The following is a 27876-nucleotide window of genomic DNA, read 5'->3' on the forward strand; positions in this document are numbered from 1 at the left end:
AGTAGTGAATTCTATATATACTATGTTTTTTTCCTATACATACATACCTATGATAAAGTTTAATTTATAGATTAGGCACAGTAAGAGACTAAAAATAATAACCAATAATAAATTAGAACAATTACAACAATATACTGTAATAAAAGTTATGTGAATATGGTGTCTCTCTCAAAGTATCTTATTGTACAGATTTAATGCCTTTTCCATTTTATCTCAGCACTATCACATACCATGGCCATAACTTTTACATTTTGGTGTATGACAGCAAAATTAGCACAAATTTATTCTTCCTTTTTCACACTTTCATGGATAGAAGATTCATTCTTACAGTAGATCTTAGCTTCCTCAGCATATGATTTTTTTTCTTACTAAGGGGAGAAGTTTCACCTTTTCCCTTAAAGGAAGACTTTACGGCTTCTCTTTAGCATATCTGAATTGCCAGCGTCACTACTCTTGTGATTTCGGGCCGTTATTAAGTAAAATAAGGGTTACTTTAACATGAGCACTGCAGTAACGAGACAGTCGATCTACTAAGATGCTACTAAGTGACTAAGGGGCGGGGTAAGCTGGACAAAGGGATGACTCACCTTCCAGGTGGGACAGCGCAGGACATACTACTCTGAATGATGCACAATTTTAAACTTATCAATTGTTTATTTCTGGAATTTTCCAGTTAATATTTTCAGACTGTGGTTGACCGTGGGTAAGTGAAACTGCAGACAGGGAGGCTATTGTAATTCAGATGGAAGAGATGCATAGGGAAAGATATGTGGGAAGGGGCACAAAGCTTCCATGCCACCTTCAGGGGCACCACTCTCTCTGAGCTTCCACAAGTTCACCAAACCAGAAGCTCTCCCCTTAGTTCATGCATTTTTAGGGGAGACTTCATTAGATAGGAATGCTTGATTAAATCACTGGCCATTGGTGATTGATTTAACATCCACCCCTCCCTCCACCCCTGAGGTCGTGGTGGGCTGAAAGTTTCAACCCTCCTATCACATGGTTCGCTCCCCTGGTAACCAACCTCAGTTCCTATGCTTTCTAACAGTCACCTCACTAATGTAAACTCAGGTGTGGTTGTAGGGGGCTTGTTGTGAATAACAAAAGACATCCACTTCACCTTTATGGATTTAAAGCTATTTCAGGAATGGAGGACAAAAATCAAATATTATATAAAAAGAGGCCAATATTGCTCTAATCACTTGAGAAATTACAAGGGTTTGGGGACCTGTGAGCCAGGAACCAGTGGATAAGACCAAGATATAGGTTTCTTATTATAAATCACATTGTCAGACAAGTGTTATAAACAAAGGTGAAATTAATGATGAGATTAATTCCCATATTAAGATGAACTATTTTATAGATTTATAGCCTATCATTTCTTCTTTACCAAAATATATATTGATGCTTGGAAGGATGTATTTAAGAAGTCAGTCGCTTTTCATCATCATCAGTTTTAGGAAAAGAAGCTGTGAGAGTATTTTATTACTAAGTCCTAACATAAAACATCATTTACGGTTCAACAGTTTTCCTTAAAATGTGCTTAATCACCAAGTATTTCACAATCTACAGTTTTCTAATATACAGTTTCTAGATAAAATTCTGGAAAGTAGAAATTTCCAAGACCTATAATAATATTTTTTATTCTACAGTTGAAGTATGATTTGATAAACATCACCAATAGGAGACAATATTACATAAAAATAATCTAGTATTACTATAAATTTCATATAAAAGTTTTAAATTATTTTTCCTGCATTTATTAAGAATTTTCTTCTACCTGTATTTTTTAATTGACTTAGAAATATAAGGAGGAACAGATACTGTCTTTTAAGATTTTCCCCATACTAGTCCTTCTAATTTAATTATAACACATTTCACTTGCATATAATTTTAAGATTCTTGAAGTGACTATGAAAGGAACATCACAAGTAACCGCAATTAATTTAGAGACATTTTGATTCATCCTGATTTTTATCATATCATTCATATGTCAGTAATCTTGTAGAGTTGAGTGAGAGTTTTGATCTATAAATCAGTGGCGGGTAGTGTTTACTCACTGGGGATGGTATGTAGTCTCTGATGACTGTCATATGTTATAGACCACTGACTATGCAGCATTGCTGTGGTACATGTATATCCTCACAGTTTGAGGACACATAAAATTAGCAGCTTATACAATTGCTTTTAATAATGATTTCCTGAATATATATCATACTTGAGGGTAACTCTCTCATGGATCTACTTTCTCATTCTTTCCAATATTAAAGCTGCTTTCATCTAATTGCAAACAGTCCTCTGACATTTCCTAGACTATTCATTATCACGTATCTGTCATTTTATCGTCAGTTAATAGACATAAGTATGAACTTCATTAATTAGTATATGGTTGTTCATAGTACCATGTTAGTTGATGTGCAAAACTTCTGCCAATTTTGAGCTTTTTTATATATATTTGAGATAGATAATATTTACATGGGTACATTTTCAAGGACCTCTAGATAGCCAAATAAAATAATACACCTAAACACTGCCGTGAGGTTATATATTTCAAACACCAATCTGAGTAAGTCCTCTTTGATATGGGAGAAGGGGATTGATGTGTAATCGGGGGACTAGATAATAAAGTTCCAATTGTAGAGTAGAATTCTAGGGGAGTTAAGAAGAGCTTCATTTATTCAGCACCATGGACAGCTCTGCAAGGATCGCAACAAAGGAGAAATTTACGCTCTAAACAGGTTCAGAATTCATCAGCTTTGCTCTATAAGGAAACAGAATTTAACTTTAAAAAAATTGAGGGATTTGGTAAGTATAAAAGTGGTAGAACAACAGCACAGTTCCATGCTAATGGTACTCACTGATTAAAGGCTGTCTGACTGAACGGATGAATGAGTGAGATGCTTATGAAATGAGTATGAAGAAATAGTGTTAAGAAGTTCATGAGTTGGGTAGAGGTGGCTCCTACGGATAGAAAGTCTATAACTCAGATATTTTGGGTAGGGATAACTTTAAGTGATCTTATTCAGACTTAATGTTTTCATGGTCCAAATATTACCAGATTAATTTTTTTAAGGAGAAAAAAAAGGCACTGGAAAAATATGTTTCCTGATTTGGGGCTTGGAAATTGAGGTCACCATACTTAATCAGTGTGTATTTTAATAACTAACTGATGGACTTTAAGGTCTTGGGTTATGTATGTTTCCTTCCAGACAACATAAACTACACAAAGATTAACTTCTCCAAGAACGTACTCTACACTAAATATCAAATATTTGAAATGAGAGGATTTATGGGAGGTTTTATGCTTGCTATTTTAGCATGGCCTGTCCTCTTTTGCTTATATTGTTTTTTCCTTTCTATAACAGATCGATAAATTTTACCTAATAAAGCAGTTATTCAATTGTGATTTATTCTGAGTGTTTGCGTCAGTGACTGGGAGATAATTCACAAGATCTGTCTGCTGTTTTTCTGCTAAGGGGTCTCAAAGGCTGGCCAGAGAACAGTTGTATCTAATCCTTCTCTTTAACTCCTCTCCAGAGAGTCTTCATTCAGCTGGTCTGTGAAATTGCTTGGGTGGCTAGCATTTAGGAGCAGGGACTTAGTAAGATGAGGGAGACAGAAAGAGAGGTGGGGAGAGGAAGAAGAGGGAGGGAGGAAGCAGGAGAGAGGGGGAAAGAATAAGAGCAAGAGAGAATTTTAATTTGGTCTGGTGGGAACAAATTTTTGTTGTGCATGTTAAGGGTCGGTGTTTCCTAACAGAATGAAATAAGCAATAATGGTGGGTTAGCAAAAGGTCCCGGTTTATTAAAGGAAATGTGGTAATTTTCTCAATTGAGATAGAAGCTCACTGGAGGAAGCTTCATAAACAATGCATGGCTTAACAGCTGTCTTTTGCAGCCACCAACATTTTTAATATGGTGGGAAAAGATGGAAAGCAACATTGTAGAGTCTTCATTTGTCTCTTCTTTCAACACGTGCGCACACACACACACACACACACGCACGCACAAGGCAAATGTTTTAATGATTAACTCTTCAGACTTTCATTTGAAAGAGGTAAAAAAATAATAAAAGGTGCCAGCAAGAACCACAGCTCCGACTGGCAAGTGGAACAGACCTATAAAGGGCTTTTATCTCCTGCCCATCATCTCCGATTGTATTGTTTACCCCCCTAAATCATGATCAGGCACCATTACTGCACTCAGTGTCCACAGCACTCTTGTGAAGAAAAAATTAATGCTGAATTACTGGCCCCATAACTGCCTGTTCTTCACATTATCTGTCAGGAAAATAAGCAGACAATAGCTAGCTAAGTGGATTTCTTAGCCGCCATTCAAAAAGAAGGGACAGGTGTTCAATAGGGCTTCCTTCTTTCCTCAACTGCTATTTAACAATACATACAGTAGGAGTTTAATTGCCTACACCCACCTGCACCCTTGTCATTTCTTGGTTTTATTGGTTTTAATGAAAGTATTAAGTGCACTCTAGGAACAGCGGCTAGGTGACATTTTGATTGAAATATACAGGGAAATGTATAATGGAAGCAGGCACCATTACAGTTTTAATAGAAACTGAAAGAAGTAACATCCAGAACAACATTTTTGCTATTATTATGGATATAGCTAGTCCTGAGAAGGGTAACTGGGGACTGAAAAAAAAAAGGTTGTTTTTTTTTTTTTAAAAAAAAAGAAACAACCTTTCACCTTAGCTACCTGACTTTTCTTTTCCTAGAAGAATAAAGTGGCCAGGCTTTGACATGTTGTCTTTCATTAGTTACCCCTTAGGTAGCATCCATGGTCAAGTATGCCTTGGAATACCTTTCCTCTTCTCTGGAATCACAACACATTAGCATTTCTGGAGAGAACTTGGATTCACTGGCAAAAGTGTGGGATGAAGAAAAAAACAATGATTCATTGCAGCTGACCTGGTAGGATAGGGACTAGTGACTTTTCTCACCAGCCAGCAAAGACTTGTGTTTGTCTGAACCCATCACCCAGACTCAAAATAGAGAAAGAAGAATGTCAGTGTAAAAATCGTGCTATGAATCATCCTCACTGCACATAATGGCTTTAATTTTTGCTGTATTTCAGTCATGTTCATTATAAGAACAATAACTGATTGTGTAATAAACATAAAATTAAAAAAACCATCATTCCCACATGCATGCTCATACATGCACACAAATATACAAATTACACCTTCGAATTTAAGTTGCTAGTATTGGAAATTAAAAATCCCAGAAGTTTCCCATTTTTCTATTTAAAAGTTAGCATATTTTCTAGTGGGTGGCAGAGAAGAACAGGTGTCCTTCATTGAGAAGGTTCCTGAATGTATATAGCTATGTAAAAGGGTAATGTTCATACTCCTTCTTTAGTAAGAAGTTCTCTGTTCACACATGATTTAAAAAAAAGAGAGAAGTTTAAAATATATTACAGTGCTAAAGGATAAAGTAAAAGTGCAGTGAGACATGTGTCACATACCTGTGCATACATGGAATTGTCCCAGGTATTTTTTTGCCCAGTACACACCTAAATAAATGATCTCATTCATTCATCCATTTATTCATTCATCCTTCCATGCATCCACCCATCTATCCATCCATCCATCCACTGTAACTTTTCGCTGCAAGTTATAGAATATTCAGTGAAAATTGCCCTAAGAAATGAAGGTCATTTGTTGACACTTAACAAGACACCTGAGGCAGGACATTTCCGCATTTGATCCTGGGTCATCAAAAACCCAGAGTTTCTTTTTTTTCCTTCATATTTCTTTTCATTCATTGTAAGCCTCTTTTTCATTTCTAAGCTTGCCTCTCTTGATTGCAAATTGGCTACAAGTATCACATTTTTAAAAGGCAATATTCAAAGGTAGGAAATCCAAGCATCTTTCTTTTTATTTCAGAAGCAAATCCAAGAAAGCCCAGATCCCACTGATAGAAATGGGTCACAGGCTCTTCCGTTAATCAATTCCTAAAAAATGAGGCTTGGGATTTCCATTATTAGCGTAGGCCAGCCATGATTCTGGCTGTGCCAGTAGTATGATGATAAATGTTTAATAACCTGCACTCCGGGGAGGAAAAAAAAGCAAGCACTGATTGCAACACTGACTGATTTTTGTGGTGCAAATACTCTCATCATGGCTGATGATTTCAAGCTACAAACATGGCTTCACTAAGGCAGAGTTGGGAAGACAGGTGCATAACTGGCTCCCTCAAACCAATGTAAGCTATCTCCAGTACCCCACCAAGCTGGGCCCACATTCCCTGAGCCTAATGCCACCCAGTATTGAGCTAAAGTGGGATTACTTTAGAGGGAAGTAAGGGGAAACTGTTTGGCATGTTACCTACAATGTCTGCCACATTCATTTGTTCATTCATTTAAAACATAATTTTGATGCCCCTTAGGTATCAGGTATTAAGTATGGGACACCTTTGAGGGAACTGCCTTGTCTGTGCTGCTTTATCAGGGAGTCTGTTCATTCCCACAACTTTTGTTACTTGGGCAGTGAGCGGTGTACCATATTACTGTTCCCTCTCATCCCCCACTAACGTTGACCTGAAGGGAAATATGTATTGATACAAGCTGATGATAAGGCCCTGCACAGGAAGAAACTGGACAAATCAGACTTTCTCTGTGAGCACTTGGAAGTCATTTATCAGTATTTAATGTTGGATTAGGGAGGTTTTATTGAAATAAGGTAAGCTGGGTTCATGCAGTATGAATAATCAACAGCATGTGGTCAAGAAAGGGAAAATGGAGAGCTACTCAGAGAGTAGGAGAAAAACAAGAGACATGATGGGGTCAGAGAGATGTAAAAAGAGAGATGTCAGTTTCATATTTTTATTCTAATCCACCTTGAGGTCCAGCTGCATCTCACTCCCTGTACTTGAATAAAGCCTTAAAATATATTCTTGTGGGCCACCATTTTACTTAGTCCATCAATTAGAGTTTTTTAAACAATTATTTTTATTATCTCAAATATGTTCCCATTCTTTGCCATCAAAACTGGAGCAGAACACAACAGTGAGTATGAAACTACTCCTGTCCTCCATGAACTCATGATCCAGCAATGACAATACAGAAATAAACCAACAGGCAATGACTTTTCAGTGAAAGAAAATGCTTCACTTAGACAAAGTAAACAACATAATGGGAACGCACTGGAGGGACACTTTTGCCTAGCCTTTATGAGGCAAGAGGAAGTTCTCTGATGATATTTTAAGAGTTTCAGAATTATCTTAATGTGTTATGCTATATAAGAATTCTTGTTCACTCTGGCTATAAGATTATGTTTCCGAGTATAAAATTTTTGGCCCCAACTCTGTCCCTATTCTTTCAGATTTTAGATTCTGGGGACTCTTATTTATTGGATCACTTTCAGACTCAGATAAGAAAATAACCAGTATAAAAAAACAAACAAAACAACTAGTAAAAAAAAAAAAAAAAGAAAAGAAAATAACCAAGTATCATCAGCACCTTTAAGTCAAGGTAGAAACTCTCCCTAGTAAAGTAAGGGAAAGGTATGTGTCTCACAACTTTTAACACAGAGCACATTTGTGCAAAGGGGCTTAAGGAATGGATGTGTTGTCATTATTTTCTCTAAAGTACTTGTGAAGAATTAGTCTGTTCAGGCACAATAAAACAAGACCAAACCAAAGAACAATAACAAGAAAAAAAATCAGGAAAAAATATTGTTGAAAACACCTTTCTTCTGCAGTGTTATTTAGGAGTCCTACCTTGTATAGGTAAAATAGAGTGTGTGGCTCTGTAAGCAGAGTTCTCTGTTTTAAGGGACTGTTGACACTCAATTAAGTCCTTTCCAGTGATTTCTGGGTTATAGACAATCTTATTTGGAGGCATGTTTCTACGTAAAATACAAAAAGAGTCTGTTATGTATTTCAGAAAAACCCTTCCTCTTCCTTCATTGTTGGCCTTTACTCCCTAGCTTAATTCCAGTTTATGCAATTACACCCTGATTATCTGAAGCTCACCTTGCTGTCACTTCAATTGGTTAAGGGGTTCTTCTTTATCTCTCCTTCAACAGTCTTGCTAAGTGGCTGAAGAAACTGTTATTACATTTGCCGTATCTTCTGTTATCACTGAAACGATCTTAGGGCCACATATTAATAGCAGAGACTGCCAATATTGTATGGCAGAAACCATACAAGTGTGTTAAAATGTCTTTGTCTTCCAATGAAAGAGTTGAAAAACGTATCAGTATGAACATAAAAGGTATGTCCCGTCAGCTAATATGCACCTAGATTTGTGGTAAAAGGTAACCCTTTATAAAATGACCTTAATAATTTATTTTATTTATAATAATTTCCAAAATAATTAAAGCTGTGTTTCATAAGTGTGATTCATAGATCACTGGCATTAGGACTCTAGGAATGAAGACCTATTAAACTGAAGATTTCTGTGGTCCATTTCAGACCTCCTGAATCACAATACCTGTGATTAGGGTCAGGAATCTGAATATTTAACAAGATTTCTAGGTGATTCTGACAGGCAATAAAGTATGAAAACAACTGATTTAGACGACGCTTTTAGAGAAACTGACAAGAAATAAGAATTATTATGAACTAAAGTTCTCTGGCCTTACCAAAAGCATGGTATATCATATTTCATCTTTTATATTCCTTACTTTTATTTTTCTTTGGGTTCTCCTCAGAGCACAACCATCTCCACTGAACTGTTAAAATAATGCATTGTACCAATTAGAAAGGGCTAAGTTTTAATACATGAAAAAATAAACGCCCAAACGTCAGTAGCTTACAAAGAAGAACATTTTATTTCTCATTCATGCTATTAATACACGCCCGTTGTAGGTTAACTGATGGCTGTGCTCCATGTCATCTTGACTCAAAGACATAGGCTACCATCTTAAACATTGTATGTCACCTTGGAAGAGGGAAAGAGCTCTGGAGGGTCTCCATGAGCAATTGAAGAATCCTTCTGGAATCACTTCCTTCCAGAACTCAAATTATCCTAACCAACCACCAGGGCCCAGGAAGTAAAGTTCTACCCTACCCCAGGGAAGGAGAGAGAAAGAAATCATTTTGAAAAAACATTAATGACTATAATGCACAAACCTGGAAAATTTCTCTTGGGCAAGACCTCTAAGCAGAAGGAAAATCAAATCACACATTCTTGCTTCTTACTTTTTATTCTTCCTCCCTTCACAGAGAAAGTGCAATCCAAATACTGCAAATTATATTGCAGGCCATAGAGAATACAGTCAGTTCTCATTATTCACAGTAGTTATTTTATATAAAATTACTGGGAACACTATGGTTCCTGAATACTGAACCATTGCTCCTAGAGGAAATACAGGGTTATATTCCTGTGAATCTCTAGTCTCAACATTTTTGTCAACCTATCAATACATAATCTTGTTTTATGTGTAATTCTGTTTAAATGCACTTTATTATATATTGTTTATTCATTAACATTGAACTCATGGCCAACAGCACTATAACTCATGTCTGAACAAGGCTTACCTAGTGCATGTATTTTCTCCATAAGGCACATCCCAATCTTCTTGCACCTAGGAACACTAGACAGCACTTCAGCACTATGCTTAGGGGACATTTTAAACAGCGAAATCCCCCCCCCACCGCAAAAGAAAAAAGCACAGAAATGAGAGACATTTGGCACTAAATAGATTTTAAAAAGAACACGCCTACACACCTATTAAAATGGACAGAATCCAGAACACTGAAAATACCAAATGCTGGCAAGCATGTGGAGCAACAGGAACTCTCATTCATTGGTGGGAATAAAAATGGAATAGCCACTCTGGAAGACAGTTTGGCAGTTTCTAAACATGCTCTTACCAAATGATTCAGAATCTTATTCCTTGATATTTACCCAAAGGAATTGAAAAAACCTGCACACAAATGTTTATATTCATAATTGCCAAGACTTGAAGACAACCAAGATGTCCTTCAGTAAGTGAATGAGTAAACTGTGATACATGCAGACAATAGAGTATATTTAACACTAGAAAGAAATAAGCTATCAAGCCATTAAAAGATATGGAGGAAACTTGTATGTATATTAGTAAGTGAAAGAAGCCAATCAGAAAAGGCTACATGCTGTGTGATCCCCACTCTTTGACATTCTGGAAAAGGCAAAACCATGGAGTCAGTAAAAAGATCAGTGGTTGTCAGGGGTTAGGAGAGAGGAAGGGATGGAAAGGTGGAGTACAGAGGTATTTTAGGGCAGTGAAACTATTCTATATGATACTAAAATTATGGAATCATGTCATTATAAACTTGTCTAAACCCACAGAATATACAGCACCAAGAGTGATCCCTAATGTAAACTATGGATTCTCCTACCATGATTCTTGACTTATAACATATATCTGGCTTCTGGTAGATTATGTCTTACATTCATATGATTTTAATATGAGAAGCTAAATTTCCTTTTCCTCATAAGATCTCATTGTTGATTTTCAGACTGATCTGCTTTCAAATACTGGTTTGACCATTCATTAACTATGTGTCCTTGGACAAGTTGGTTAACCTCTTTGAACTTTAATCATCCATAGACAAGAGGAACTAATACCGAACCCTGTGTAATTATTGTGAGAAGTAAGGAGATGATGAATATAAGACAACTACCACCCTACCTGGCCCATTGTAGGAGTTAATATAAGGTAACTGCTCTAATACCTATTACAATGGCCACCAAAGAAAACTACACTTATCCTTCAGTATCCATGGAAGATTGGTCCTAGGCCCACGCCCCCCGCCACACCAAAATCCACAACTGGTCAAGTCCCTTATATAAAATGGTGTAGTACTTGCATATAACATATACACATCCACTCATACTTTAAATTATCTCTAGATTACTTATAATACCTAATACAATGTAAATGCTTTGTTAATAGTTGTAAATACAATGTAAATGCTATATAAGTAGTTGCAAGCACACAGGACATTCAAGTTTTTCTTTTTGCACATTTCTGGAATTTTTTTTTCTGAATGTTTTTGGTCTGTGACTGATTGAATCTGCAGATGTGGAACCTGTGGATATGGGAGAGCCGACTGTAATTAGGTCCTGTGAGTTTGACATAGGTACATATGGGAACTCACTTATGTAAAGATTCATTCTTTCAATCATTCATTCATGCATTCAAAATTTACTGAACACCTACATAGAATAACATTGAATTGAGTAAGGATACATCTAAGCAAATCACATAAAATATAGAAATACATGTTTGGTTGAAGGCAGTACAGACTACCAAGGTTAGGGAAGACTTCACCAAGGAGGTGATGACTAAGCTAAATCTTAAGGAGGTATGAGAATTTACCACATGAAGAAAATCAAGTTTGCATGTACAGAAGCATTGAAGTGAGAGAGAATATGGCATATTTTGAGAACACTAAGAATTTTGATATCACACAAACAGGGTTGAGTGTCCAAAAAGAAGTAAACATGTATGAAGAAAGCAAATCAGTCTAGCTAAAAACTTTAAACCTTACTCTGAGGTCGATGGAAAACCAAAGCAGTGTTAAAACAGGGATTGATATAAATAAATTTGCATTTATGACAAGCACTGGGTCATGAATGCAAGACAGTTTGGAGGAGCAATACTGAGGGAAGGGAGGTAATTTATGAGGTTGTTATACAGGTTCATGGTGGAGGGGTTGGCACCTAAACAGTGGGGTGGAAAGAAACAAAGACCTACCCAAATGATAACAATTAAAGGCTCTTTATTCAGAACTTGCTGTAGCGAGGAAGTCAGCTGCAACCAGTTGACATTTGACAGAGATTCAAAGCAGGCAGAAAAGTGGAAAAGCTTTATACTGGAAAGAAAGGGAAAGTCTCTGGTAACCTTGACTGGAGGAAGTTGACATGCAGAAGCTGTAGGCAGCTAACTAGAAGCAGGACATGTTATGTGATTGGTTAGGGGTACGCATTTGACTTGCTCTGGTTGGTCCGAAATTGGAAATAGAGGAAAAATTCATGAAGTTTTTTATTGTTACTCAAGTCCTGGCCATTTGGAGTCAGTAGTTTCAGGGGTGATTGTTTGGCTTCCTGGACTGGTTGATAGTGATAGTAGTCAGACTTCTTGGATTTATTATTATAGGTAGTAAGTTGGCTTCCTGTGCTGATTGCTGAAAATTGCAGATCAGAATTTCATTTTTACGTATAGTCTGGCCATTGACTGATAGTGTGTCTTAGTCTGTAAGTGGGTAGTGCATTCTAGGAAGATCACAAGGGATCACTGAAATAGAAGAGAAAACTGATATTCAGACAGGATGTATAAGTTGCTCATGGTCACATATGGCAAATCTCAGCCCAATCTAGTGCAATTACTAATTTACAAAACTGCACCTAAACTAACTGATAAACAGCTAGGATAAAAGGTAGAAGCATGGCACAGAAAATTCCCCTTCTACTTTAAGAGCAAAAGTAAATTAGATTAGCATATACTACCATGCTATAGTCTTGATATAATCTCCACAGTGGGGGAAAAATCTCCATTGTTTGAACTTCAAAATATTATCTCCCGTCCTGAAAACATGCTCCTTTTCATCAAGTGGCATTACGATTTTCCTACTATTATGTACTTTACTCTCGTATATTCTGCACAAACTAGAAACTGAGAGGATGGAACAGTTTTTATTTGGATGAACTGCCTGAACCTGGATGTTTTATGTCAAGGAAGGATACTTCTTTATTTCTTCTCTTCATGCCATTTAAAGTATTTTTTTCTTGCTGGATGAAAAGAAATACTGGACAATTTAATTTGAGACATTGGATTAAATGTTAGTAAATTTTCAGATTTAGTTCTGAGTAATATAGATCAATGTCTGAAGATTCAAAAGCTATTAGAGCAGTGAAGCCTGACAAAAACTACAGCTGAAATAGAGCTAATAAGGGTATCAACTTGGTCATCAGTGCCCACAAAAGCTCAGAACATAAATACTGATGACATGAAAGTGCTTTTTAAAAAAAAGGAGTTGGAGGAAGGGATGAACAGAAACTTCTAGAAAATTGTTTCAAAATGTCAAAAGCAAAATATTTCCTCTGCCTCAAATACAGTTATTTGAACCCACTCAGTAACAGAGGCAGGGTGGAGAAGCTGCTTACCTAGAACTAAGGCCTTCTGTACCCCGGCCTCTTAATTTATTTAACCTGGCCAGAGTTCTCACATTTTGTAGTCAAGTTGCACCTCAATAACACCTTACAATGTCCAATGACTGAAACCCTTTTACTTCATAATTCCTTCAGTTTTGCTTTCTCTCTCTGAAAGCTATTGGAAGAAATAGTTTAGGACTAGAGCATTTCCTGTCTCCTCCCTTTTAAACGGGGGCTTTAAAGGACAAAAATAATTCAGGGAGGGGAAATTCTCCTCCCATATTGGGGTTCACATTCCCCCTCAACCCTGTCTATGCCCCCAGAACTAACTACCTAGTGTCAGAACTATGAAGAACCACGACTAAAACCTCACTATGATCTTCAGGAGGAAAACACTAACCTTAGACCGCAAGGCTGAACTTGTGCTCAAGTTTTACTGATTGACAATATTAAAGTAATATCCATAATCATGTGGATCAGATACTATGAATCTCCTTTCATTGTTTTACCAAAGTAGGCCCTCCAGTTAGTCAAAGAAGGAGTAGACTCTCAAGACCTCATTTCTAGATAACCACATGCCCCCAAAATGAGATCTGCAGAAGGTACTAGGACTGCTGACTGCAGAAAACCCTAATATTCCTGCTTCCTGGGAAGATGGAGAAGCAGCAAGAACCCAAACAACTGAGCAGCAGAACTGTCACATTGTGTTAAACCCACGATTCATAGTGCCTCCCTCATTAAAATTCTTCAACAGCTCCACAGAGTGTAGGATAAAGTCACGCTCTTGGCCAAGCATGTTCAGCCTCTTTACAACATGGCCCTTGGCCACTTCTCCAGCTTCTTCTGCTGTCAGCCCCCTGCCCCCGACTTCCCCAAACTCCACTGCCCCCAGTGCTCCTCTCCAGCCATAGCTGGAGCATTTTAGGTTGCCCTTCGCTCCCTATACTTTTCCTGCCTGACCAACTTTTCCATTTCTCAAGACCTTAGGCCATTATTATTTCTTCTATGAAGCCTCTTCTGACTTCCCTTCTTTTGTCCCAGAGAATTATCTCTCTTCTTCCTTTGTTCTACCACCATTTCTTGTATTTGCTCAATAATCTTTGCACTCTATAATGTTTATTGCAAATATGTCTGTCTTTTCTCCCAGAAGGAGAGCCTCTTGAAAGCAGTAAATGCATCTATCATAACTCATTTCCAGATCCAAACACATTCCCTGGCACAATAGTAGGTGCTTGATAATTATTTACTGAATAAATGAATTAATATATGACAGAGGTAGCCCCAAGTTCTGCTTCTGACAATAGACTTAACATTTTTAAAAAAGATATACCCAAATAACTTTCATTTCCCTTGTTAAGGCATTGTAAAAATAGAATTTGTAAATGTAACTAAAGCTTTTATGATATACATATTTTTTAGCCAGCACAAACTCTTTAAGTAATGAAATTCACATTTATTTCACACTTTGTAAATGTTTAATTCATCTCAAAAATTTTTTGGTGAGTGGTGGGGCGGCTTCAGGGGATAATATCAATTTCTAAAATCTACTGCGTAAGTCCAGTCGAGTTTTATACTATTTTGCTTCTTCATGATTTTCTGGTTATACTGTATCCCTTTGGAAGACTGTAAAATCATTGCTTTAAAACAGTGTATTGGTCAGGATAATGGGAACTGACTGACACATGGAATTTGGAATTCTGGCCAGAGCTGTACCTAGCAGTTCAAATGATGTCGTTAGAAATCTCACATTTTCCCTGTTTCTCTCAGCTCTGCTTATCAGTGTGTTGCTTTCTTTCCAGGTAAGCAATATCCATATGATAGCAAAGATAGCCACTGGCAACTTTAGGTTCCCCTGGTATTTCCAGTAAGTGATCCTAGTTAAAGCCTGTATTTCTTTCCCCATAGCATAAACACAGGTCATGTAGATGACTCACTGGCCTGAATTGTATCCCATGTCCCTCCTTGGATCAGCCAGTATGACATTCAACACTAATTGGATATAATAGGTTATAAATAAATCTTCCTGCTAGGGATGGTATGGGATTCATTCTGGTGTACTCTATGAGAACTGCATTTTTAAAAATGTAAAAGAGATGACTTCCCCAAAGAGAAGCCAAATAAACAACACTAAACAACAAAAATATTTTGACCCACCACAAAAGATGCTTGTTGTCTCCACAGCTATTCTATGTATTCCTTGAAGTTAAAGCAATCAGAGTGCCATAAAGTGTACAGTATTAAAATGGCCATCATATTATACAAGACAGTAACATTTTGTTTTGCTTCTAAACATTGGTTCTAAACATTAGATGATTTATGTGTTTCTTTTTTGAATTTTTTCTCCATAAAGCTTCATCTTGGAAAAGTATTTATGATAATTCTTTGCTCCCATTCCTGAATCATAATTGATTGCTTTGGGCCCAGGATTCTCTGAAGAGAGTTCAACTTTTATTTTTCTTGAATGTTTTGCCTTGCCCTAGGATCATGTTAAATTCACTTGCCACTTTTCTGCTCACTTTCACAGCTTCAAAACTTTCCCTACCATTATCGTACCCTGTATCCATCCAAGGATGGAACATTCAGAAGAGTTTACTGTAATACTTAAACTAAGATTTTTGTGCCTATTTTCTTCAAAGTAATTTATGACATCATCATCATCAAAAAACAGTTACAATGAACATAACAACAACAACAACAACAGCCACAAAATATCCAAGCTTGTTAACCCTTGCTTTTCATACTGTGAGTGTCAATGATCTTATTCTAATCTTCTAAGCCACAGGTAGACCTGGGGAATGGGATTATGGGAAAGGAAATTTCTACTTCTGGAGTGCAATAATAGTGGGGGAAACTTCATTCTGAAGAAGACAAAACCTGACTGCAGCTGATATATCATTTCCAAATATCCATTTGAAATTCATCTCACCAGAAGGAAATAAAGTTTCCTTTTCTGAAAGTCCCTTTGATCAGTTATACAAAGAAAAGTGTAAAGAAACAATAAAATGCTTCAATAATCATATGGTTAATTGGCAACTTCCCAGTTACCAAATATAACAATTTCTAGAATTTTACAATTAATTTCTAGAATTTTTTATTGTAGTGAACTGTGAGTAGGTTTTGTAAACATTTAATCATCCGTATTGTTAATAATGGAAATTATGGCAAATGGAGCTTAACTCTTGTAAAAATTTTTGTGTCCTTGCATTTCACATGGAGTCAGCTGGTGAAAGTAGCTGTTTACTGTCTATCTAACCTGAAACAGTCTTCTTCGGAGTAAAATTCCTATTAAGGTAGACCCTTAAGAAAATCCCTTACATGGGGCTTGAGAGCCTCGTGACCTCCATTTTTCCTTCTAATGGGAAGCAGTTCAAATGAAAAGACTTTAATTATTATGCACAAGCAGCCTATGCAAAAATCTCTGACTCCTTCTAGAAAAAGGCTTTCTATTTCCGATTAGAGAGAAGAACATGTAATGTCTGTGAGTCCCCTGTCATTCATCTCTTACTTGTTTGCTTTTTTGGTATACCTATAGGATCTCTCTTTTTTCTTTTTCTGGAAAAGATTAAGGGAAAATTTGTTTGTCAGAGTCATCAAGAAGGGGAAAGAAGATATGATTGTAAGTCATGATGGATACTTTCATTCTGCATTGAGCGAGACAATCCCCCATTCAACATTTTCTTGATCTTTGGGAACTTGACTATAGGCAACAGGGATATCCCTCTGGAGTCTATTCCCATTTTAGCTCTATGATCTACTCCTATAGGAGTAATGCAGTCTAGAAACGGTTCAGGCAGCTGAATGTTTTATATATATATTCTCAAAAACTTTTTTTGGTTTAAAGCCACTAAGATAAGTGTTTAATAGAGATGATATTCCACTGTGTGACTCAATGGTATATAGTTACCATCTGTTACATACAACCTTAAATAACATGAGATAGTTTAATATTGGAGGCTTCATTCATCTCACATCAGGGATACATTAAAAACCATTCAGTTTTACTAATTAAAACATATTAAGTTCACACATAACCTAAACGCATTGAAGGTTTAAACCCAGCACTATAATTACTGGGACATAATTAGACTTTGATTTTCATTATCTTATGACTTCAATTTCATTGCAATCTAGACCTAAAATATGATCTGCTGTGGGGAGAGGAGGGCAGCCTTAATTTGGAAGACTCCAAGATAATTCTTTTCTGCCTTAACTCCTTCAGTAATCAAATATCCCTTTTATGGCTTACCTTTACTTCCTTCTTGCTTAGCATCTAATAGTCAACCTTGATCACTAGCATCTGATAGTCTATCACTTCATCACTAGTGAGTCATGTTGACTCCCTGAAGGCAAGTATTACAACTTTGGATCTTTGTGTCCATGTGTCTACCACAATAAATAGCAGATATTCGCTGAAAGTTTGTTGACTAGAAAATCAGCCTACTTTCTGATCTCTCTACTTAACATTATTTTTTAAAGCAGATCTTAATCTTGACACTGGGAACTCTCCCGTATATATCACTCCCCTGTCCAAAACTTTTTATTGGATCTCTGTTATCTAAATACTAAAGTTCAAAATCCTTAGCCTGGTATCTTGCACAATCTGTTGCTAATCTGATTTTCCAACTTCATTTTCCATTCCTCCAAGGTACCCTTATATTTTAGCCATCGAATTTATTTTCTGTATATATGCTGTATTCTTCAACCTGCATATCTTTGCACAAGCCATTTCAGAAGTCTGAGATGTCCTAATCTCCATCCTTATGTTTCCAGATCCTACCAACCCTTAGAAGCCTCCCTCAAATAATAGTTTCTCTCGAGGTACAGCCTCCTATCCTGATCTTCCTGTGCCAGTCCTTTATCTGCACATTCATCAGGGCACTTTATCTGCACCTTAATTAGGGCACTTATTCCATTATTCCAATATTTCATTATTCCAATATTTCCATTATTGTTCTGCATGGTACTCATTCCCCCAATCCCAGATCAAACTAAAGCTTGCTTGAAGTCTGTTTCTGATTCATGTTCTTTCAGTTCCTACACCTGTGTCTTACACTCAGCAGGTACATAATTATCATTGTCTGAACAAATATGTATTTAACACCTATTATGCTTTCCAGAACATCATTCTATTTAAACATGACAATAGTCCTGTGTATTTGTCATTATTATTATCCTCATTTTGCAGATGACAGTCTAAGACTTCTTGTGTTGTCTATGACAGTGCTCATCAAACTTTAGGGTGTATCAGTATCATCTGGAGGGGTTGTTAAAACACAGATCACTGATTTCTGATCCAGTAAATATGGGGTGAGTCTAAGAATTTGCATTTTTATCAAGTTCCCAGGTGACGATGGTCCTGTTATTCCAGGGACTACATTTTGAGAACCATTGGTCTGTGGCCTTACAGCTGCATTCCTATCTCAACTTCATTGAGTGAGGCAGAGTGAGTGCTTGAGCAGTGATAATTTTCTTTATTGACATATAGTTGATTTACAATATTATATTAGTTTCAGACGTACAGTGTAGTGATTCAATATTTTTAGATTATACTCCATTTAAAGTTATTATAAAATAATGGCTGTATTTCCCTGTGTTATGTAATATATTCTTGTTGCTTATTTATGTTATACATAGTAGTTTGTATCTCTTAATCCCCTAACTCATCTTGCCCCTCCCCCTTCCTTCTCCCCACTGGTAACCACTACTTTGTTCTCTATATCTGTGAGTCTGTTTCTGTTTTATTTTTATTCATTTGTTTTATTTTTTAGATTCCACATATAAGTGATAACATACAGTGTTTGTCTTTCTCTATCTGACTTATTTCACTAAGCATAATACCCTCTAGGTCCATCCACATTGTTGCATATGGCAGAATATCATTCTTTTTATGGCTGAGTAATACACACACACACACACACACACATCATATCACATCACATCACATCTTCTTTATCCATTCGTCTGTTGGACATATGGACACTTAGGTTGATGGACACTTAGGTTGCTTTCATATCTTGGCTATTGTAAATGCTGCTATGAAAATGGTGGTACATGTATCTTTTCAAATTGTGTTTTCATTTCCTTTGGATATAGATCCAGGAGTGGAACTGCTGAATCATATGGTAGTTCTATTTTTATTTTTTTTCAGAGGGTCCACACTTTTCCATAGTGGCTGCACCAGTTTACATTCCCACCCACAGTATACAAGGGATCCCTTTTCTCCACATCCTCTCCAACCTTTGTTATTTGTAGACTTTTTGATGACAGCCATCCTGACAAGTGTGAGGTGATCTCTCATTGTGATTTTAATTTGCATTTCTTTGATAATTAGTAATGTTGAGCATCTTCTCATGTGCCTATTCACCCTCTGTATGTCTTCTTTGGAGAATTGTCTATTCAGGTGTTTTGTCCAGTTATTGATTGTGTTGTTTTTTTGTTTTTTTTTAAATTTATTTTATTTATTTTTGGCTGCATTGGGTCTTTGTTGCTGCTCATAGGCTTTCTCTAGTTGTGGCGAGCGGGGGCTACTCTTCATTGTGGTATGCGGGTTTCTCATTGCGGTGGCTTCTCTTGTTGCAGACCATGGGCTTCAGTAGTTGTGGCACGCAGGCTCAGTAGTTGTGGCTCTCAGGCTCAGTAGTTGTGGTGCACGGGCTTAGTTGCTCCACGGCATGTGGGATCCTCCCGGACCAGGGCTCGAACCCATGTCCCCAGCATTGGCAAGGGGATTCTTAACCACTGCACTACCAGGGAAGTCCCCAGGTTGTTTGTTTTTTTGATATTGAGCTGTATGAGCTCTTTACATATTTTGGATATTAACCCCTTTTTGGGCATATTATTTGCAAATATTTTCTCCCATCCCATAGGTTGTCTTTTCCTTTTGTCAATGGTTTCCTTTGCTGTGCAAAAGTTTTTAAGTTTAATTAGGTCCTATTTGTTTGTTTTTGCTTGTATTTCTTTTGCCTTAGGAGACAGATACAAAAAATATTGCTACAGTTTATGTCAAAGGGAGTTCTGCCTGTGTTCTCTTCTAGGAGTATTATGGTTTCAGGTCCTATATTTAGGTCTTTAATCCATTTTGAGTTTATTTTTGTACTTGGTGTGAGAAAAATGTTCCAATTTCATTCTTCTACATGTAGCTGTCCATTTTCCCCAGCACAACTTGTTGAAAAGACTGTCTTTTCTCCATTGTATATTCTTGCCTCCTTTGTTGTAGATTAGTTGACCATTACTATGTGGGTTTAGCTCTGGGTTCTCTATTCTGTTCCATTGAGCTATGTGTCTGTTTTTGTGCTAGTACCATGTGGTTTTGATTACTGTAGCCTTGTAGTACAGTCTGAAGTCAGGGAGTGTGATTCCTCCAGCTTTGTTCTTTTTTCTTAAGATTGTTTTGTCAATTTGGGATCTTTTGTGGTTTCATATAAATTTTACAATTATTTGTTCTAGTTCTGTGAAAAATGTCAGGGGTGTTTTGAAAGAGATTCCATTAAATCTGTAGATTGCTTTGGGTAGTGTGGACATTTTCAAAATATTAATTCTTTCAATCTAAGAACACAGGATATCTTTCCATTTCTTTGTATCATCTTCAATGTCTTTCATCAATGTTTTATAGTTTTCAGAGTACAGGTCTTTCAATTCCTTGATTAAGTTTATTCCCAGGTACTTTTTTTTGATGCAATTTTAAACAGGATAGTTTTCTTGCTTTCTCTTTCTGTCAGGTCATTATTAGTGTATAGAATAGCAACAGCTTTCTGTATATTAATCTTGTATCCTACAACTTTACTGAATTCATTTACTAAATCTAGTGTTTTTTGGTGGAGACTTTAGGGTTCTCTATATAGAGTATCATGTCATCTGCAAAAAATGACAGTTTTACTTCTTTCCTTTCAATATGGATGCCTTTTGTTTCTTTTTCTTTTTTCGTTGCTGTGGCTAGGACTTCCAATACTAGGTTAAATAGAAGTGGCAAGAGTGGGCATCCTTGTCTTGTTCCTGATTTTAGAGGAAAAGCTTTCAGCTTTTCACCATTGAGTTTGATGTTAGCTGTTGGTTTGTCATAATGGTCTTTATTATGTTGAGATTTGTTTCCTCCATATCAATTTTGGTGAGAGTTTTTATCATGAATGGATATTGAATTTTGTCAACATCTGCATCTATTGAGAAGATCATTTGATTTGTATTCTTCCTTTTGTAAATGTGGTATATCACATTGATTGATTTGTGGATATTGAACCATCCTTGCATCCCTGGAATAAATCCCACTTGAACAAGATGTATGATCCTTTTTATATATTGTTGAATTCAGTTTGCTAATATTTTGTTGAGGATTTTTGCATCTATATTCATCAGAGATGTTGACCTGTAATTTTCTTTTCTTTTCCTCTTCTCTTTTTTTTTTTTTTTTTTTTTTAGTGTTTTTGTCTGTTTTTGGTATCAGGGTGATAGTGGCCTCGTAGAACAAATTTGAGAATGTTCCATACACCTCAATTTTTTGGAATAGTTTGAGAATAGGTATTAGTTCTTCTTTATATGTTTGATAGAATTCCCCTGTGAAGCTCTCCAATCCTGTACTTTTGTTTGCTGGGAGTTTTCTTTATTATAAATTCATTTTTACTACTAGTGATTGGTCTGTTCAGATTGTCTATTTCTTCTTGATTCAGTCTTGGAATGTTGTATGTTTCTAGAAATTTGTCCATTTTTCATAGGTTGTCTAATTTGTTGGCACATAACTGTTCAGATTATTCTCTTATGATTTTTTTGGTATCTCTGTAATATTGATTTTTATTTCTCCTCTTTAATTTCTTATTTTGTTTATCTGAGGGGTTTTTTTTGGTCTCTTATTTATTTCCTCTGATTTTTATTATTTCCTTCCTTTTGCTGACTTAGAGCTTTGGTTGTTCTTTTTCTAATTCCTTTATATGGTAGGTTAGGTTGTTTGAGATTTTTCTTGTTTATTGAGGTAGGCCTGTATTGCTATAATCTTCCCTCCTAGAACTCCTTTTGCTGCATCCCATAAATTTTGCAAAGTTGGGTTTTCATTTTCAATAGCTTCAAGGTGTTTTCTGATTTCCTCTTTAATTTCTTCATTTACCCATTGGTTGTTTAGTAGCATGTTGTTTATTCTCTAAGTGTTTGTTTTTCCCATTTTTCTTCCTATAATTGATTTCTAGTTTCATACCGTTGTGGTCTGAAAACATGCTTGATATAATTTCTATCCTCTTAAATTTGTTGAGACTTGTTTTGTGGCCTGGCATGTGATCTATCCTGGAGAACATGTGTACTTGAAAAGAATGTGTATTCTGCTCTTTCTGTATAAAATGTCCTGTAAATATATATTAAGTCCACTTGATCTATTTGGTCACTTAAGACCACCATTGCCTTATTGATTTTCTGTCTGGATGATCTGTCTATTGATGTAAGTGGGGTGTTAAAGTCCCTTACGATTATTGTATTATTGTCAGTTTCTCCCTTTATGTCCGTTAATATATGCTTTATATATTTAGGTGCTCCTGTACTAGGTGCATATATGTTAATGAATGTTATATCCTCTTCTTAAATTGATCCCTTTATCATTATATAATGTCCTTCTTTGTCTTTTCTTATAGCCTTTGTTTTAAAGTCTATTTTGTCTGACATGAATATTGCTACCCCCACTTTCTTATCATTTGCATTTGCATGAAATATCTTTTTCCATCCTCTCACTTTTAGTCTGTGTCTTTAGCCCAGGTGAGTCTCTTGTAAGCAGCATATAAATGGGTGTTGTTTTTTAATCCAGTCAGCCACCCTGTGTCTTTTGATTGGAACATCACTTCCATTAACATTTAAAGTGGTAATTGATGGGTATGTGCTTATTTATAGTTTGTTACTTTTTTTCTAGTTGTTTTTGTAATTTTTCTCTGTTTTTTTTCTTCTTTTAGTTTCTTCCCTTGTGGTTTGATGGTTTTCTTTAGTGCTATGCTTGTGTTCCTTTTCTCTAGTTTTTGTGTATCTATTGTAGGTATTTGATTTGTCATTTCCATAAAGTTCATACATATTGCCCTATAACTATATCTACTTGTTTTAAACTGGTAGTCATTAAAGTTCACATTCTAAAAGATCTGCATTTTTTAGTCCCCTCCCCAACATTTTGTGTTTTTGAGGTCATATTTTACATTTCCATGCATATCCCTTAGCTCTTTATTTTAGTTATAGTTGATATAGTTTTTGTCTTCTAATCTTCATACTAGTTTATTTAAGTGGTTGATTTTCAGCCTTTAGCATATATTTGCCTTTACTATTGAGGTTTTTCCTTTCATATAAATGCTTTTTACAACAGACTTTTCCTTTCCACTTAGAGAAGACCCTTTAAGTTTCTTTTAGAGTAGGTTTAGTATTGATGAACTCTTTTATTTTTTGCTTGTCTGAGAAGTTCTTTATCTCTCCTTCAATTCTAAATGATAGTGATGCTAAGTAGAGTATCCTAGGTTGCAGATTTCTCCCTTTCAGCACTTTAAATATATCATGCCACTCCCTTCTGGCCTGCAAAGTTTCTGCAGAAAAATCAACTGATAGCCTTCTGGAGGTTCCCTTGTATATGAGTCTTTATTATTCTCTTGCTGACCTTAGAATTGTCTCTTTAACCTTTGCCATTTTAATTATGATGTGTCTTGGTGTGGGTGTGTTTGGATTGATCTTGTTTGGGACCCTGTGTTCTTCCTGCACCTGGATATCTGTTTCCTTCTTCAGGTTCAGAACGTTTTCAGCCATAGTTTTATCAAATACATTTTTTACACCCACCTTATCCTTCTAGGACCCCTATAATGAATGTTGGTATAATGATGTTGTCTCAGAGGTCTCATAAACTATTATCATTTTTAAATTTGTTTTTCTTTTTGCTGTACTTATTGGATGATTTCCGTTATTCTGTCTTCCAGATCACTTATGCATTCTTCTGTATCATGTAGTCTGCTATTAATTTCTTCTAGTGTACTTTTCATTTCTGTTATTGTATTTTTCACTTCTGACTGGTTCTTTTTTATATTTTCTAGTTCCTTTTTAAAATTCTTATTGGTTTCATCTAGTCTTTCCCCTAGTACAGTTAGCATTCTTGTTACTAATGTTTTAAACACTTTATCTGATAAATTATTTATTTCTGTTTTGTTAGTTGTTTTGTGGGGGGTTTTCTCTTGTTCTTTCAAATGAAACAAATTACTCTGTCTTCTCATTTTATTTAAATTTTTCTGTCTATGAAATTAGGTAGAATGGTTATCTATTACAGTCTTGAAGGGGTGTCCTTGTATGGGAGTGTCCCTAAACAGTCTGTGTGTGCCCAGTGACTTTGGTGTGAGAGCTGGATCCAATGTGAGAACTTGTTGTTTCTTTCCCCAGGGTGTGCTGACAGCTTTCACCTTGGTAGGAGGTGGGGCTGGAGATGGCAGGGATAAGGCCAGAGCCAGGAGTGAGCCAGGGCTTCTCCTCTGTTCAGTGGCAACATCAACCTTTTGGGGTCAGAGTTGGGTCCCAAGATGCTGGAGCAGAAGCCCTGAGGGTTGGGTCCGATCTGGCTTTTTTACCTCTCCCTCCCAGCACTGGCATTCTCACCCAGTGCTGGAGCAGTAGGGGCTGGAGAGGGTGCTTGGTGTGGGTCTGGGTGTAGGCTGTGATGGCCCCAGCCCCAGTCAGGGTCCTGGACTGCCTCTGATGCACTGCCTCTGTAAAGTGCCAGTAGTGGCTTCCACTGCCTTTCTCACATGCCATTCCAGGTCTGAGCTGGTTCCATCCCTCACAACTGAGTTCTCCCTCCAGCTTCCTTCAACTGCAGCTCATCCTAGTGTGGAGCTGTGGCACAAAGCTAGCAGGGCCAGAGTGGGCACTCAGTTCAGGCTGGGGCATGTGCTGGAGCAGTCAGGGGAAACTGACCAGAGTCCCAGGCAGTTTCAGTCTGCTTTCTCCACCATGTTTCAAGAGCTAGCAAGTGTGTGTATGGTCTTCAGCAGCAGAGTCTAGGTTTCTTACAGCCCTCCTTTTAGTTTCACTGGTTTTCTAACCAGCTAAGGGGACTCATCTTCCTGGTGTCAGACTCCAGGGCTGGGGTGCCCAATATGTGGCTCTAACCGCTTACGACAAGGGAATAGCTCTGTCCCTGTAATCCCCCTCTTCTTCTGTGTCCTCTCCTAGGGCTACAGGTCCTGACCTCATCACCTCTCTTCCCTTCCTACTTGATTCTTTATGTATCTTTCTTACAGCCTTGGTTGTATAAGAATAAGAATATTTCTTCCAGTCTCCAGTGAGTTTTCAGTGAGAATTGCTCCACATGTAGATGTACCTTTGATGTATTCCTGGAGGGAGGTAAGCTCAGTGTCTTCCTACTCTGCCATCTTGATCTCTCCCCAACAATGATAGATTTTACATGATTGAAAGAAATAGTGAATACATTTAATTCCAAACTGCCTCCTCTGTAACTGATATTTAATTTAATTTTATTTGTGAGACTAAAGATAAATTAGAGGGAAAGGCCACAAAGTGAAGGAAGGAAGGGAGGGAGGGAAACAGGGAGGAAGGAAGGAGTTTTGTGAGGAAGTCTATATTGTTAATTTATAGTAAATTACATTCCAGTGATAGTGGAAAACAATTGAGAATGTTAAATCATGATCCACTACTGCCCAGTGGTAAAATTTTAGGCCGGTTGAGGAGAATATGAAATATTTCTACTATTCCAACTTTATGGATGAAGAAAGGGCCTCAGGAAGTTTAATTGTACTTTAGACTCAGAAATGTCCTTTTTAAAATCATGTTGAATGAATGAAAAATTTGTCTGCCAAGAACAAGTTTTCTGACTTTTAACCTTAATTTTCTCACAAAGGGAACAGGAAAAGAAGCTTTCTGGAGGATTTTTCAAATGCAGACATATTTTACTTCTTGGATGTTAATGGGAATGCTGTAATATAGATTTTCTTTTCTTTCTTTCTTTTAAAAGAAAAATTCCTGAGAAGTAAGATAATACAACACTTAAAAATTGAATAATATAAAAAATACCCTCCATTTTGGGCTTTTAGGACTGGAATTAACGTTTCTCATAGGTGATTTCCCATCAAGTAGGGCAAAGGTTCACCTGTGTGGATCTTTCCGAGATTGAAATTTATTTTTATTTTCCCAGAGGTTTCTGAGAATTGGCCTGTTACTGCTCTTTGACTGTCTTCAGAGATGGTGTGACCTGGTGTGACCCACAGCATATTAAAATTCTGAAATAATGAGTTTAAAAAAAAAGAAAACTCCACAATTTATGGGCTGTCATTAAAAGACACAGGGTTGTAAATAAGATGATTATTGAAAATAGAAATAGAAAAAAGACATTCTTAGAGGATATTATTCAGGTCCTCATTATCTGTAGTATACTCCTGTCCTGTATGCTTAGCTGCCCCCTGCCTAGTGACCTCCATCCAAGGGCTCTTTCTAATATGATTGTATTATTGCCCTGCTTAGAATTCCTCAATAACTCACCACTGTCTACAGGAGAAAAAAAATCTAAATTTTGTTTTGTATCTCATAGAGAGTTGTATGTGAGCCATTCCACTGTCCATTTTGTCTTAAGCTGCAGTGATATTGAGCTCACTGCCCTTCCCTCAAACATGGCATTCTTTCTCATGCCCCCTCCACCCCCCCCCCCCCCTTTATGTTTCCCTTAGCTTTCTTCACTCTGGAAAAACCCTTCTATTCCAAACCCTGTCTAATCCCTCTTGTACTTTGTTCTTGTTATTATTAATTTTTAACAAGCCACATGCTGTCCAGGCCTTGTACTAACACTTGCTCTTTTGTGAGGCCTTAACTACCCAGGTTGACATGGGTGTGCCTTCTCACATACCCCTCCCTCTGTGGGAGGTTGAATAATGCCCTCCAAGGATATCCAGGTCCTGATCCTTGGAATCTATGATTTTACTTTATATGTCAGATGTGACTTTGCTGATGTGATTAAGTTATTCTGGATTATCCAAGTGGCCTCGAATGTAATCATAAGTGTCCTTGAGGCAGAGGGAGAAGGCTACATAGCGACAGACACAGAGATTGGAGTGATGTGCCTTAAAGATGGAGGAAGGGGTCGCAAGCCAAGGAATACAGGCAGCCACTAGAAGATGGAAAAAGCAAAGAGGTGAATTATTCCCTAGAGATGCTAGAGGTAGTGCAGCCTTGCCAACACTTTGATTTTAGGCCAGTGAAACCCATTTCAGACTTCTGGTCTCCAGAACTACAAAGGAATCAATTTCTCATATGTTAAGCCACTAAGTTTATGGTAGTTTTTTTACAGTAGCACTAGGAAACTAATACAACTTCTTTGCTCTGTACATTCCTCCATTTTAGAAGTGTTTCATATTTTAATAATCATTTGTGCACTTGCCTTCCCTTTAGATCAGTAGATATCTACTCTGTCAGATCCAACAACCTAATTTGTCATTCTGCTTTCACTGTCCTGAAATCAAATTCATCTATACGCATAATCTGAGAAATCTAACACAATTCCCTACATATAATATATGAAGAAATGCAAGTAGTTTGTAATAAAATTATATTTACTTCTATGTGTTAACATTTGGGCATGATTATATGTCAGGACAGCTAAAATAGACACTAGCTCCTATAACAGAATCATTATGAATCTGGCAGCTGCATATGCAAACCAATGCAGATGTGTTTTGTTGGTGATTCAAATCCTGAAAGAGACATTGCTGTTCATGACATTTGTTCATGAAACCATGTAGAACTCTCGGTAAGTTCCAGAAAATAAAAATAAAAACCAAATGAA

The 27876-nt window shown here is 36.8% G+C and overlaps 1 pseudogene across 1 annotated transcript in view; it reads left to right on the forward strand.

The window, feature by feature from the left end:
* Positions 1–27876, forward strand: part of LOC309633095 (putative zinc finger protein 487 pseudogene) — a 276450-nt pseudogene that overhangs the window by 237981 nt on the left and 10593 nt on the right. The window contains exon 2 of the transcript XR_014249587.1: positions 1–27876. This exon is cut by the window's right edge and continues 10593 nt beyond it. The product of XR_014249587.1 is annotated as a putative zinc finger protein 487 pseudogene (transcript).

This window comes from Balaenoptera borealis (genome assembly GCF_965194805.1).
Source record: "Balaenoptera borealis genome assembly, chromosome: 8".
Taxonomy (NCBI): Eukaryota; Metazoa; Chordata; class Mammalia; order Artiodactyla; family Balaenopteridae; genus Balaenoptera; species Balaenoptera borealis.